Source organism: Trachurus japonicus, chromosome 13 (assembly GCF_045865225.1).
Source record: "Trachurus japonicus isolate A0001 chromosome 13, Traja_1.0".
NCBI lineage: Eukaryota > Metazoa > Chordata > Actinopteri > Carangiformes > Carangidae > Trachurus > Trachurus japonicus.
This window is the reverse complement of record NC_140919.1, coordinates 22,742,289-22,756,552: the sequence shown is the minus strand read 5'-3', so window position 1 is coordinate 22,756,552 and position 14,264 is coordinate 22,742,289. Positions and strand designations below refer to the sequence as shown.

The window sequence follows — 14,264 nt, the reverse complement described above, 5'->3', positions numbered from 1 at the left end:
TCAATGGAGCCTGACACAGTGGCTAGTTGCAAAGTAAGTATTTACACATATATTTTGTATTTGTTCTCGTATTATGTGTGCAGTTGGATGTTGTCAAGCTTAACATGTCCACTCTGTCATAGTGAAATATCAATTAATATAAATACCTTTGAAAAATTTGAAACATATTTGTTAAAAAGTACACAGTCAGCTTGCTAACTGCATCATGTTGCTAACTGAAGGTCCACCATGTGCTCATTTAATGCTAAAATTATCTTAAAATGTCCACCCTGTCATTGTCCACCCTGTCAGTACAGTAATGTAAACCTCTCATGACAGGGTGGACATGGTTCATGACAGGAAGGACATGTGCATAATTTTGGCCTTATGCTGATAATGTTACACACTACTATACATTTTATAACAGTACATGCTGTACTGTACATAGTAAGAGTGGACAATATGGACTTTTTTGGTGATATTATTACAAATTGTGTTTCAGGCAAAGGTGTCAAGGGGAAAGCATTCGAAGGAGTTCGAAGAGGAAACTGAAAAAACAGCTTGCAAAAGAGAAAACTAAAACTGAGAAATACAAGAAGATTCAATTGTTCAACTGGTTTCCCCCTATATGGGAAAAAGACCTCTGACATTTTTTTTAACATAATTTCTTTTAGATTTATTGCATTTATGAGTGTCCACCCTGTCATGCCCAATGTCCACCCTGTCATTGTCCACCCCGTCATTTTCATGTTTTATTAAAATAAACAAATTATTTTCACAAATTATTGAAACCTTTTGTGTGATTCTGTTATAAACAAAAGAGGGCCAAATAGAATTGTTTGAATGTTTGACCAGATATCTTTGTTGTTAGATTTTATTTAGAAAAGAAAGTGCAATTCTCGCAGATTTTATAGAGAAACAAAGAGTTTGCCATCATTTCATTAATATCCAAATACTTTTCCCATTAACTAAAATATAGTGTTGAGAAAGGGACTAAAAAGCTTTCTAAAAATGTATATTTTATAATCACTATGTAATTACAATGTATTTATTCTACTTTGAATGTGTCCATGACAGGGTGGACATATTTCGCTGTTTGCATATACTTTGTTTGCTTTCAGTTAATTTCTAAAAAGTGTGGGAGCTTGACCATCATGCATTTCTAATAGCATAACATCTACTTAATACAATAAATATGAAGTTACATGGAAAATCTCAGCTTTTTTTTTTGGAAATGGGGAAGTCTCAAAGGCACTTTATAGTGATATTGACTCATAAAAATAAACAATCTTTATTTCCAATTAATTTTTAAGTTAGGGACGTTTGCATCCAGCAGGCCAATGAAGGCAGCTCCAGCAGGTCAGGCAGGTAACTCCACCATCCGGCGACACCAACACTGCACACAAGAGAACACACCCAAAAAGGGACACTGCACACAAATCACTGCACAGCAACTAGAACAGGTATCACACTACACACAATGGGAGCTCAAAATCACACTGGCTCCTTAGGGACCACTACAACATAAAGGGTCGAACCCCACTCTTAACACTAGGGGGAGATAGAGCGCTGCAAGACTAATGAGCTGCCCTTAACGGGGCCGCTGGCACACTGACGTCAGTTAATTAAAAACCTTTCTTTAAGAGGGAAATCATATAACACTCAGACATTAACTGACAAGACTACAAGTAAGTTTATATGAAAATCATTAAAATAATGGACTTATCCTGCCCCGGTCTGGTGACGAGACCCCCCCGTGGGGCCTAGGCAATGGAACTGGGCTGTGCACCGGAGAAGAGGCTGCTCAGCTGGCAGGCGTGGAGTCGTTCAGCGTAGTCGGCGTCACTGATGTGGCTGCTGCATGAGAGCACAGGTAAGGCACGGCTACTTCCCGGTCCCTCGCTACCTAAAGGAGGTTTCTGGCCTCCCCTTTTGATACAGGACTGATCGACACGACGAACTCCCCTACTCAGCTGTCTTCGCTGCCGGCAGCACTATGAGCTGCGAACAGCACCCACCCGCCACAGTGCCACTGGCTCCCAAAAAGCTCAGGCCGACGGCTCTCACGTCCTCCCGTCTCTTTTTTTCCAGGCGCTCTCTCCACCGCCTCTTTTCTTCCCAGCCGCTGACCCCGGTGGGTCTCCTCCCCCTCCCAGGTGAACTGCATCAGCCCTTGATTGCTCCCACTCCGGGGAGTTCCTCCACCCCACGTCACTCCCTCACTACACTCCTCCCTCCCCTAATGGAGAAGACTCGTCCTCGAGTCAACATGACAAATCATAGTCTCTTGACCACGCCGGTGCCTTCCTCTCACGGACCGGGCGTCTTCCTTGTGCAGGGTCGGGTTGACAATCCCCCCCCCCTGTTAGGGAAAGTGGTGACTCACATGGCTGTTCCAAAACTACCTCAGTGTCCATTTCTTTACTGCGGTGAACTGGTGCCTGAACATCTCCCGTTCCTCCAGGCGGGCCCCCTTCGCTCATCACTCCAGAAGGCAACCTTTGCGGTGGTCCACCAGCTCCTTGCCTGCTTGTCAGATCACCTCCGCCCGGGTTTGATACCCCCTCGGACTGCCTTGGAGGACATCTTGGGCTGGTGGTGATCCTGGACAAGGGGACAAATAAGGTTTAAGATGGTTAAAATGCATCACTGACTCGCCCCCCCCCCAGCAACTAATGCCACCCGATACAGCACTTCTGTGACTCTCTCTACTATCTTATAGGGACCTTTAAACCGCCTCTGCAGTTTAGGACACAATCCCCTCCTTCTAGCCTTGTTAAGAACCCACACAAGTTCCCCTTCAGAATAAAACTGAAGACTCGCTTTAAAGTCAAAATTGGTCTTTTGCTGATTTGACGCTTTAGCCTGATGCTTCCTTACTGCCTCTACTACTGTAGACAGTGTCTCCACCAAATGGCCGACATATGCACTGACTGAAGAAAATGCTTCCCCAGCCCCCACATCAAGCATTATGTCCACTGGCAGTACCATCTCCCGCCCAAACAGTACCTTATATGGAGTATAACCTGTACTAGCGTGTACACTGCTGCGATATGCCATCATTACATATGGTAACAAAGTGTCCCAATTGGACTGATTTTCCTCCACAAACAGTGACAGCATACACAACAATGTACGGTTAAATCGCTCAATTAGACCATCCGACTGGGGATGATATGGCGTAGTTCTTGTTTTGTGAATATTCAAAAGTTGACACACTTCCCTGAACAAGGTCGACTCAAAAGACCGCCCCTGGTCAGAATGAATACTACGGGGGGCCCCAAATCTGCACACCCACTCCTCCACTAACACTTTAGCAATAGTATGGGCCTCTTGATTAGGCAGGGGATATGCTTCTGTCCATTTGGAGAAGTAATCCCCGACAACCAAAACATACTTATTCTTGCGAGATGTCTCTGGCAACAGGCCCAAAATGTCAAGTGCCACTCTTTCATATGGTCTTGACACTGTGGATATTTGGAGGGGGGCGCGAGGAGCGCGACCCTGAATCTTCCTGGAGGCACAATCAACACACTGTCTACACCACTCTTTCACATCACCAAACCACCCCAACCAGTAAAAGCGATCCTTTACTTTCCCTTGCAATTTCTGTATCCCTAAATGACCACCTGTCGGGGAGTCATGCAACTGAGCTAAAACTTTAGGGACCAGGGCCTGTGGGAGAACAACCTGAACCTGGGATGCTGCATCAGTGTTTGCAGGGGGCGCCCTTACCAAACGTGAATCCCTAATCTGAAGTTGAGGCCACACAGGAGCATACTTCTGCAAGGGCGAGTTCTCAGGAATAACCTTCCCCTGTGTTTTAAGCTCAATCAACTGCTTCAGCTCATCGTCCTCCTGTTGGGCTTTTGCTATTTCGTTACCAACCAATTCCTGACCTGCTGGTGGACTAGCCCCCCCCTCCTGCACAGCACACACACTGGGATCTGGAAGGTGCTGCTCCATAGTGTCACACAGTACTTGGCCAGACCGGGGCAGCTCAGCTTTAAAGGCAGGCAGCCTCGACATGGCATCTGCATTGGCATGTAATTTCCCCGGCCTGTGGACAATTTCGTATTGAAAACTGGCCAACTGTTCCACCCACCTAGCCAGCTGTCCCTCCAGGCCCTGGAAATTATGTAGCCACCTAAGAGAGTTATGATCAGTACGCAATATGAACTCCTTCCCCAATAGGTAGTGCTTGAAATACTTTGTAAATGTTACCATACTTAACAACTCCTTTTTGGTGGTGGCATACTTTCTTTCCTGCTTGGATAGCGCCCTACTGGCATAAGCTACAACATGCTCAACCCCATTACCCTCCTGTGACAAAACTGCACCAATTCCTGCATCACTAGCATCGGTGTCTAAAATAAAAGGTTTTGCAGGATCTGGATAAGCCAGCACAGGGGCTGACACCAAGCGAGCCTTCAACTGTTCAAAGGCATTCTGGCAAGCTTCAGACCACTTAAAACGCCGGCCCTTCTCTGTTAACTGGTGTAGAGGGCGCGCCATTTCTGCAAACCCCTGTATAAAGCGCCGGTAGTAAGATGCTAGTCCCACAAAGCTTCTCACCTCTGTCTGATTTTTAGGTGTGGGCCACTCTTTTACTACCTGAACTTTAGCTGGATCTGCACCCACCCCTTCTGCCGAGATGATATGACCAAGGTACTGTACCTGAGTAGAAAACAAATTACATTTAGATGGCTTCACTTTCAAGTTTGCCTGGCGCAATCTAAGCAACACTTCATCCAAGCGTGACAGGTGCTCCATGAATGTGCGGCCGAACACAATAATATCGTCTAGATAGACCAAACAAGTGGTCCACTGCAGGTCAGCCAGAACCACATCCATGAGCCTCTGAAATGTGCTTGGTGCGTTGCAAAGGCCAAAACTGAGCACATTAAACTCGAACAACCCCTGCCGAGTTATAAAGGCAGTTTTATGTTGGTCTTCAGGATCAATCTCGACCTGCCAGTAACCACTGGCAAGGTCAAGAGTCGAAAACCAGCAAGCTTTGTGTAGACTATCTAGGGCATCATTGATTCGGGGGAGGGGGTAGGCGTCCTTTCTGGTAAGGTCATTCAACCGGCGATAATCAACGCAAAAACGCAGACCCCCATCCCGTTTCCTCACAAGAACTACCGGGGCAGCCCATGGGCTACAGGAAGGCTGGATGATACCACTCGCCTGCATCTGTTTAATGTGTTCTGCGCATTCTTCCTGTAAATGAAGAGGAACACGATGTGGGTGCAATTTCACAGGCTTGGCATCTCCGGTGTCAATTGTGTGCCTGACAAGGGGGGTCCTCCCTAGATCTGTATCACCTGTACTGAAGACAGAAAGATGTTTACACAACAGATTATGAACAGTTTGTTGGTCTGAATTTCCCAGCCCCTTCTGATTCAGCCCCAACTTCTCAACCAGAGCATCTACAGACCACGAGGGCTCCTGACCCTTCCTCCCATTAACCTCCCCCCACTCATCCCCCACTTCAATATCAGTGTAGAGGGTGCCAACTTTCATGCCCTCCCTCAAAATCAGTTCTTCATCTGTCACATTGATAACACGAATTGGGACAATCCCTTGTTCTACTTGACACACAACTCGAGCAACCAAAACATTACAGTGATCAGACAGTGAGGTTGAGGGTTCGAGCATGCCTTCCACACGCTCCCTGAAGGGATTTGTGATCATGCCAGGCAGGATAGCCTCGCTCCGCGGTGGCACTGCAGTGTCAGATTTGATAACCACAGTGCAAGGCTTCTCAGGATCTTCTGAAAACAGCAGGGGTAAGGTCTTGCCCATCAAGCGGACAACCCTCCCCTTATAATCAATCACAGCCCCATACTTAGACAGGAAGTCGAAGCCCAACAGAATATCACTAGATGGAACATCAGCGACCAAAAACTCGGCCACTAGGGCTAAGGAATCAAACTGACAAACAGTCTGCCATACCCCAGATATACACATGCCCCCCCATTAGCAGCAGATACATTCCCAGAATAGTCAGTCAGTTTGCACGCCCCCTTTGTAATAGTCATCCATAACTCCCTGGGAATTATGGAGCGGTCAGCACCACTATCCACTAACACTTAAAAATCCACCCCCCCCACTTTAGCGGCTATATGGCTACCCTTATGGTTGCTAGAGGCCAAAGTCCGGGTCACAGCCAAGGGGGCAGGCATTTGGCCTGCTGTGCCCACCCCCTTTAGTTTCCCTGCACATAGGGGCAGTCGCGGCGCATGTGTCGGTCACATCCACACTCCCAACACACCCCAGCCTGCCTACTGACTCTACGCCTAGAGGGGGCACTTGGAACAGCTCCAGGACTGGCATCAAAGTTCCTGGATGGTCTAGAGGGATTAAGAGGGGTTGCTGCACCAGGAGGCTGTTGTAATACCTGCACAGTAGCTTGCATCATTTTAACATCCCACCGCTGCCACCAGTGTAATAAATTTTGTTGTTTAAGATGTTTAGAGTAGCGTCAAGCTGCCACCACCTTTGTTAACCCGGTCTGGTCCGGTATTAGAGGTCAGAGAGCACCCACCACAGACAGATATGTATAAAAATAAACAATCTTTATTTCCAATTAATTTTTAAGTTAGGGACGTTTGCATCCAGCAGGCCAATGAAGGCAGCTCCAGCAGGTCAGACAGGTAACTCCACCATCCGGCGACACCAACACTGCACACAAGAGAACACACCCAAAAAGGGACACTGCACACAAATCACTGCACAGCAACTAGAACAGGTATCACACTACACACAATGGGAGCTCAAAATCACACTGGCTCCTTAGGGACCACTACAACATAAAGGGTCGAACCCCACTCTTAACACTAGGGGGAGATAGAGCGCTGCAAGACTAATGAGCTGCCCTTAACGGGGCCGCTGGCACACTGACGTTAGTTAATTAAAAACCTTTCTTTAAGAGGGAAATCATATAACACTCAGACATTAACTGACAAGACTACAAGTAAGTTTATATGAAAATCATTAAAATAATGGACTTATCCTGCCCCGGTCTGGTGACGAGACCCCCCCGTGGGGCCTAGGCAATGGAACTGGGCTGTGCACCGGAGAAGAGGCTGCTCAGCTGGCAGGCGTGGAGTCGTTCAGCGTAGTCGGCGTCACTGATGTGGCTGCTGCATGAGAGCACAGGTAAGGCACGGCTACTTCCCGGTCCCTCGCTACCTAAAGGAGGTTTCTGGCCTCCCCTCTTGATACAGGACTGATCGACACGACGAACTCCCCTACTCAGCTGTCTTCGCTGCCGGCAGCACTATAAGTGCCACTGGCTCCCAAAAAGCTCAGGCCGACGGCTCTCACGTCCTCCCGTCTCTTTTTTTCCAGGCGCTCTCTCCACCGCCTCTTTTCTTCCCAGCCGCTGACCCCGGTGGGTCTCCTCCCCCTCCCAGGTGAACTGCATCAGCCCTTGATTGCTCCCACTCCGGGGAGTTCCTCCACCCCACGTCACTCCCTCACTACAATACGCTCCTCACGGAGCTGGCGTCAGGGCTTGATTGTTGTTTTAGGAATGTTTAGTTTATTCATTATTGTGAAAAGATTTATTTTGTAGGTATTTGTTTATTTCGTTTGGCAAGCATCATTTATTCTTTTGTTTATTTTGTTTGATGAACATTTGTTTACTTTGGTTTGATTTGTTTTCTTATTTACCAACAATACATTGTGTGTGTGTGTGTGTGTGCGGGCGTGAGAGAGAGAGGTTGGTGACACGAGCGCTGCATTAACTGGGAGGCTGGTTTATAATTTTGTTTCTTTTCTTTGTGGACAGGTGCTGAGGGCCAAGGCGGCAACCCAATCCCTGGTGGTGGTCTTTTCTTCACGAACTCCCTTGTGTGTGTGTGTGCGTGGTGCCACGGGTGTTTTTGGTTAGTTACTCCTCCCCTTGAATTGATTTTGGGCCGCCGTAGCGACCCCAGTTCTGTCCAACCTTGCCTCCATGCCCCCAGTCCAAGTAAAATGCAGCCAGTGTTGATGTGACCTGTTGTTGATAATTGCAAATAAAATATTTTTGTACTTTTCTAATACGTCTCTGCCCGTGGTATTGAACCTGTGAGGACCTTATATACGAGAGAAAGGTATTAACCATTTTCCTTTAAAGGTGTACAGAAAAGAAAATTGAATTTGAGCCCACTCTGGGTCATAAAATTAGTGTAATAACTCATCTATCAGACGATGTAGGCCAAACTTTGTGCAAAATTCTATTTTTGAGTAAATCCGGGATGAAAGTGTGTATTTTAGTGTAGTTTTTTTTTCCGCATTGGATAATGCAGGCGCACGGATTATACGTCAGCCTGTACACGATTCACTAGCCACTGATATTGGATCCGTAATCCGTCATTCAAACGTCTGAGACACGCACACACACACGGAGCTCGGGCTCGCCCCAAGCTTTGAATATCCCGCCCGCTCGATAACGACCAATCAAATTCGTTTTCCTTACTCGGGTAAACTCGTGTTGCAGCTCGTGACAACTCGGCGCGACAAACGGGACAAACGGCCATTTCTGTACACCTTTAAGAATATCTATAACTATCTCCTGGGGCGAAACTCCCCAGGTGGCGTTGTTGGTACATTTTTCCACCCTCCACTTGCCACAAACTTGGCGTTGTCGGCAGGATACCACAATTAAAGGGGCAGAGACGCAATTTTTTTTGTCATTTGGATTTATTATTCATTTTTCTGTTCTTTCTTTTTTTTGTTGAGAGCCAGTATTTGTACAGCGTTAGAGCCAAAACAGCAGTGCTTAGTCCAGTGTTTGAGTTCTCGTACGATCTTGTGTAGCTGTCTTTCAGGCAACATGGAGGAGGAGATGCAGCAGCTTAGGGAGTTGGTGCTGCAGCTTACGGCGGACAACGAGCGACTCCACCAGGAGCGTGCTGCTTCCCCGGGGGGCTCTGGTGGGGCTGCTTCGGCCTCCTCTGGTCCGGCTGGCCCAGCCCCCGCTGCTGGCGTCACAGCTGCTGTTGCAGAACGGTTGGTGGTGATCCCAAGAGACCGTAAATGTCCTATGTTCAATGGTAAATCGGGCTTAGGTATTGTTGAGTGGACAGAAGAGGTCCAGGCGTGCGTGCGTGCTCGGCGCCTTCCTGCGGCAGAAGAGGCATTGTTTATCTTTGATCATTTGGAGGGAGAGGCGAAGGAAGAGATTAAGTTTCGCTCTGGTGAGGAACAGAGAGATCCAGCTCAAATTATCGCCATCTTAAAGGAGCTCTATGGTTGTAGCCAGTCTTATGTCACCCTTCAACAGGCTTTCTTTTCTCGGCACCAACAGGAAGGTGAAACACTGCAGGAATTCTCATTAGCTCTTATGGCTTTAATGGCACAGGTTGAGCGTCAGGCACCTGAGAGAATGCCCAACGCTGATATTCTTGTCAGAGACCAGTTTATAGAGCATGTCCTTGACTGCTCCCTCCGTCGGGAGCTTAAGCAGCTAGTCCGTCGCCAGCCCACCATCACCCTGTTGGCCCTGCGGACTGAGGCAATTAGATGGGAGAGGGAAGGTCTTCCAGGTGGCACTAGGGGTCGCAGTTCTTCACTGCCAACATCTTATGGCCTCCAGTATGGAGTGCAGGGCCGTCTCCATCAAGCCCCTCAGGTCACTCCTCAGGAGCCAGGATTGGGAGCAGTAATGGATCTCTTGAAGCGTCAGCAAGAGCAGCTGAACCAACTTGCCAAGACGGTAGCTTCTCTACAGGCCCCTCCTCCATTGGGTCCAGTGTCCCGTTCTGGCCCTGTCATTTGCAGGAGGTGTCAACAGCCTGGCCATTTTGCCCATGAGTGTGATGGTGAGCGGGTTCCTCTCCGCCGGCGTGCTAACTCTGCCACTGCTTTCAACCCACATGCTGTCATGTCTTCTCATTCTTCCCAGCAGTCGGGAAACTGGAGACCGCTGAGCTGCCGAGCTACAGCTCAGTTGGGGAGTCCACAGGCTCACAGCCAGGTGCTGCAGTTGAGCTGATTGCCCCTTGCCCAAACATTAATGTGTCTATTGGGGGGATTAGTGTAGAGTGCTTGGTGGATACTGGTTCCATGTGTGGCAAGGTGAAGAGGGCCCGGGCGGGGATTGAACCCACACATCCCGGGTAAGAGTCACGTGCGCTTGCCAGTCACCCAAAGGGACATCCCCTTGGCCAAGTAGCCAGGGCACATGATCAATTGGAGGCATAGTGACAGGAACCTCAACTGTCACATCTCTCCCCCTCTTTTCACAAGCACGTCCTCGTGCTTCCGCACAGGCTGCCACACATTAGGAATCCATGGACCCACCCCTAGTGCTACATGGATCCTGCCAACAACGCCAGAATGTGGCAAGGTGAAGAGGGCCCGGGCGGGGATTGAACCCACACCTCCCGGGTAAGAGTCACGTGCGCTTGCCAGTCACCCAAAGGGACATCCCCTTGGCCAAGTAGCCAGGGCACATGATCAATTGGAGGCATAGTGACAGGAACCTCAACTGTCACACATGGTATCCACCATTACCGAAAGTCTCTTTTTGGCCCAGTTTGAGCCATGGGGCCATGACCGCCTTCGTTCTTGTCAGTGGCTACAGCTGCGTGCGGCTAATGGCCTAGCCATCCCATACATTGGTTACTTGGAACTTGATGTGGAACTGTGTGGCAAAGTGATGCCCTGTTGTGGGATACTTGTTGTGAAAGACCCCCCTGGAGCTTCATCTTCTGTCCCTGGAATCCTAGGGATGAATGTAATCCGTAGATGTTATCAAGAGCTTTTTGGTCTGTTCGGGTCTTCCTTGTTCGAGTCACCCTCTGTGTCAGGGGCACCTAGTCCAGTTGTGGCTGCTCTTCAGCAGTGTCACCAGTCTTCAGACCAGGTCATCTCGAGCCTCACTGGTGCCGTAAAGGTCCGAGGCAAGTGGGTAGTGCGTATACCTGGGGGAATGATGAAGATGGTCACTGCTACCTGTCCAGAACAGTTTTCCGGTCAGAGTGTTTTATTTGAGCCTCCTGGGTCTGGGTTACCAGCCGGGCTGTTGGCGTCCCCATGCATGTTGAAGGTTGTTCATGGTACTGTGAGTGTTCCAGTGGTGAATGTTGGTGAAGCAGAGGTCCTCCTTTACCCCCGGACTAATCTTGGTGTCTTGAATGCTGCTCAGGTTGTCAGCTTGCCTGCAGGGGTAACTGAGGTGGGGTCAACCGTGGCCACGGTATCCTCCCAGGCAGCCACCCCCTCGGTCCTCGATAGGGTCGGGTCATTGGATCCATCGGCTTTAACTGAGCAGGAACAGGCCAGTGTGAGGTCTTTACTGGACAGGTATGACTCAGTCTTTGCAGCTAATGAGGGGGATTTGGGGTGCACCAACCTCATCTCACATGACATACCTCTGCTCGATGATGTCCCTGTCCGGCAGAGGTATCGCCGCATCCCTCCCTCAGAATATGAGGCAGTGAAGACGCACATTAACCAGCTTCTTGAGTCACAAGTCATCCGTGAGAGCAGCAGCCCTTATGCGTCTCCCATTGTGTTGGTGAGGAAAAAGGACGGGGGCTTGCGGCTGTGTGTGGACTATAGGCTCCTCAATAGTAAGACCAGAAAGGATGCCTTCCCACTGCCTCGTATTGAGGAGAGCTTGGACACACTTTCAGGAGCCCGCTGGTTTTCTGCCCTCGACCTGGCCAGCGGGTACAATCAGGTGCCAATGGCTGAACAGGACCGCTCCAAGACCGCCTTTTTCACCCCCTTTGGTCTTTTTGAGTTCAATCGGATGCCCTTCGGCCTCTGTAACGCCCCGAGCACTTTCCAGCGGCTGATGCAGCGGATGTTTGGCGATCAGCAAGGTCAGTCCCTGCTGCTTTACCTCGATGACATCATTATCTTTTCATCTTCTGTTGAACAACACCTGCAGCGGCTGGAGATGGTGCTCGGGCGGCTTCAGAGAGAAGGCCTTAAAGCCAAGGCGGAGAAATGTGCATTTTTCCAACAACAGGTATCGTACTTGGGCCATGTCATCAAGTCAGGGAGTGGCGACAGACCCAAAGAAAATTGAGGCTGTGGCCAGTTGGCAGCGCCCCAGTCACATCTCGGAAGTGCGCTCTTTTTTGGGTTTGGACAGCTACTATCGGCGCTTTGTCGATGGTTTCGCCAAGCTGGCCAAGCCCTTGCATCAGTTAGTAGCCAATCTTGCTGGCACCAAGTCAAGAAAGGGGTCGGGCCAGACACTGGGGGCCGTCTGGACGCCTCAGTGTGAAGAGGGCTTCCAAGCTCTGAAGGCTAAGCTGGTCTCCGCCCCAGTACTGGCCTACGCGGACTTCTCACGCCCGTTCATTCTTGAGACCGATGCCAGCCACAGTGGGCTCGGGGCGATTCTTTCACAAGAGACGGACAGTGGTGTGAGACCGGTGGCTTTCGCCAGCAGGGGTCTCCGGCCCACTGAGCGCAACATGTCCAACTACAGCTCTATGAAGCTAGAATTTCTTGCGCTCAAGTGGGCCGTGACGGAGAAGTTCCGGGAATATTTATTGGGGCACAAATGTGTTGTGTCTTCGGTCCGCTAAACTGATTCCAGAAAAGATTACAGTTTATTGACAATGTTCTTTTAAAAAAATATACAATTCGAATTGCTATAAAATCAATCAGGAATATTGCACATGTTAACCAGGGCCACTTGAAGCATATTACGTGTCAATTAAAGTGCTAGGTGCAGGGCTGAGGGCTCACTGGCATGGAGGACTGCTGATAAGGGGGGAGGAAAGGGGCCCTTATGTTAACACCACACATGAAAAACACACACACACACACACTGGTCACACCAAAGTGCACTACTGTACAGGGGAGTGAAGGGGACCGCCACCACCGGGATCAGTCAGTCTCCTGCCTCTGTGGCACCAGCAGCTCCTGCCCAAGAGAGAAGAGACAACGGTTAAAGGCTTCAATTACTAGGCCCAAATACATACACCAAAATATTTTCTTTTTATCACACACACGCACACACCCACTCACACTCTCGAACCCTCTGAATATATAAGCAAAACAAAAAAAAGAAACAAAATACCAAACTAACTACGCCCAGGGGCACAGCGCAGTTGCAGCTTTAACAGGGTTCAGGTGCTAGGCAAAAGGCCTGCACCTCACACTCATACCCAAAACAAATAACCAAAATAAAAATTATTAAATACTAAACTAATAATATGAGCTTGTAAAGAAAAGAAACAAAAGAAACTCAGACAGAACAGCAGTAGGGACCCTGGCAGTGTAGAGGCCCGCTTCGTTAGGGACGTGGATGCTTCAGGGCTCCGGCACAGGGGGAGGTGCACTACAACACGGCAGCTTCGCTGTAGACAACAGGTCAGAGGCGGCAAAGTCATATTTAAGAACAGCTAGAGAAGGCACATTACACTAAAGCACAAAACAATGAGACAGCCTACCGTAGAAATTGACCACCACGCACGCAAAGCATACGCGCCCGCTTCCAGACCACACTCCCACTTCCGACGTAGTCGGGCCACACTGCTGCAAAGCCAAGGATAGTCAGCCATGTTGCTACATAACACCGATGCGCAGTACAATGAGATCGAGAGACCTACCTGACAACGTAGAGCGGAGGCACAACCAGCAGCAAAAGGAGCAGACACTGTGTGGCCGTGTGAACCGCCACACTCACGCACACACACAAAAGCCCCCAGGACCAAACTCCTTCCTCACGCTCCAGCCAGACGACCAGCCGACTCTGCTACAAGCAGAGAGTGCAATAAACACCATGCCAAGCCACAGATGCAGAGCAATAAACTACTGGTAGGAAAACTTACCGGAGAACATGAAAAGTATTGGATTAGCCTGTTGCACCTCACCGCCACACAAACACTGCCGCCGTCACGCCAGACGAAGCTGCACTGACGACGCTACTGAGACGAGGCAGGAGGACACACACCTGGACCGGGTGAGCCTCGTCACATATAATTTTCGGTGCGCCGCCCCTTAATCAAGGGGGAGATTGATCCCAGACTGTGACACAGTGGGCAGGAAAAGAAAGTGGAATTCCACCCTAAAGCACTACACCCAAAATATAAAAACAAACAATAAGTGGGCCACTCTGCCACAAGGGCATAGAGAGGACAACTGAGTTGGTCCGGCAACATTGCTATTGGCCAGGGATGTCTTCGGATGTTAAGAACTGGGTCCAGCGGTGTGAGCGCTGCCAAGTCTCCAAAGACTCAGGGCAGGTTCCACATAGTCATATGGGCCACCTGCTTGCATCCCGGCCAAACGAGATCTTGGCCATTGATTTCACGTTGCTTGAG

At 49.3% G+C, this 14,264-nt stretch overlaps 1 long non-coding RNA gene across 2 annotated transcripts; it reads right to left on the bottom strand.

Annotated features, from left to right (window-relative positions):
- Positions 1-12,777: 12,777 nt before the first annotated feature.
- Positions 12,778-13,862, bottom strand: LOC146975949 (uncharacterized). Of its 2 annotated transcripts, none has more exons than XR_015037368.1 (3): positions 13,773-13,862; positions 13,551-13,696; positions 12,778-13,476 (listed from the first exon to the last, which is right to left on the bottom strand). It is a non-coding gene; the product is annotated as an uncharacterized LOC146975949 (long non-coding RNA). The 2 variants fall into 2 exon arrangements; XR_015037367.1 differs by having other exon boundaries at positions 12,778-13,298; positions 13,392-13,476; positions 13,551-13,830.
- Positions 13,863-14,264: the final 402 nt, after the last annotated feature.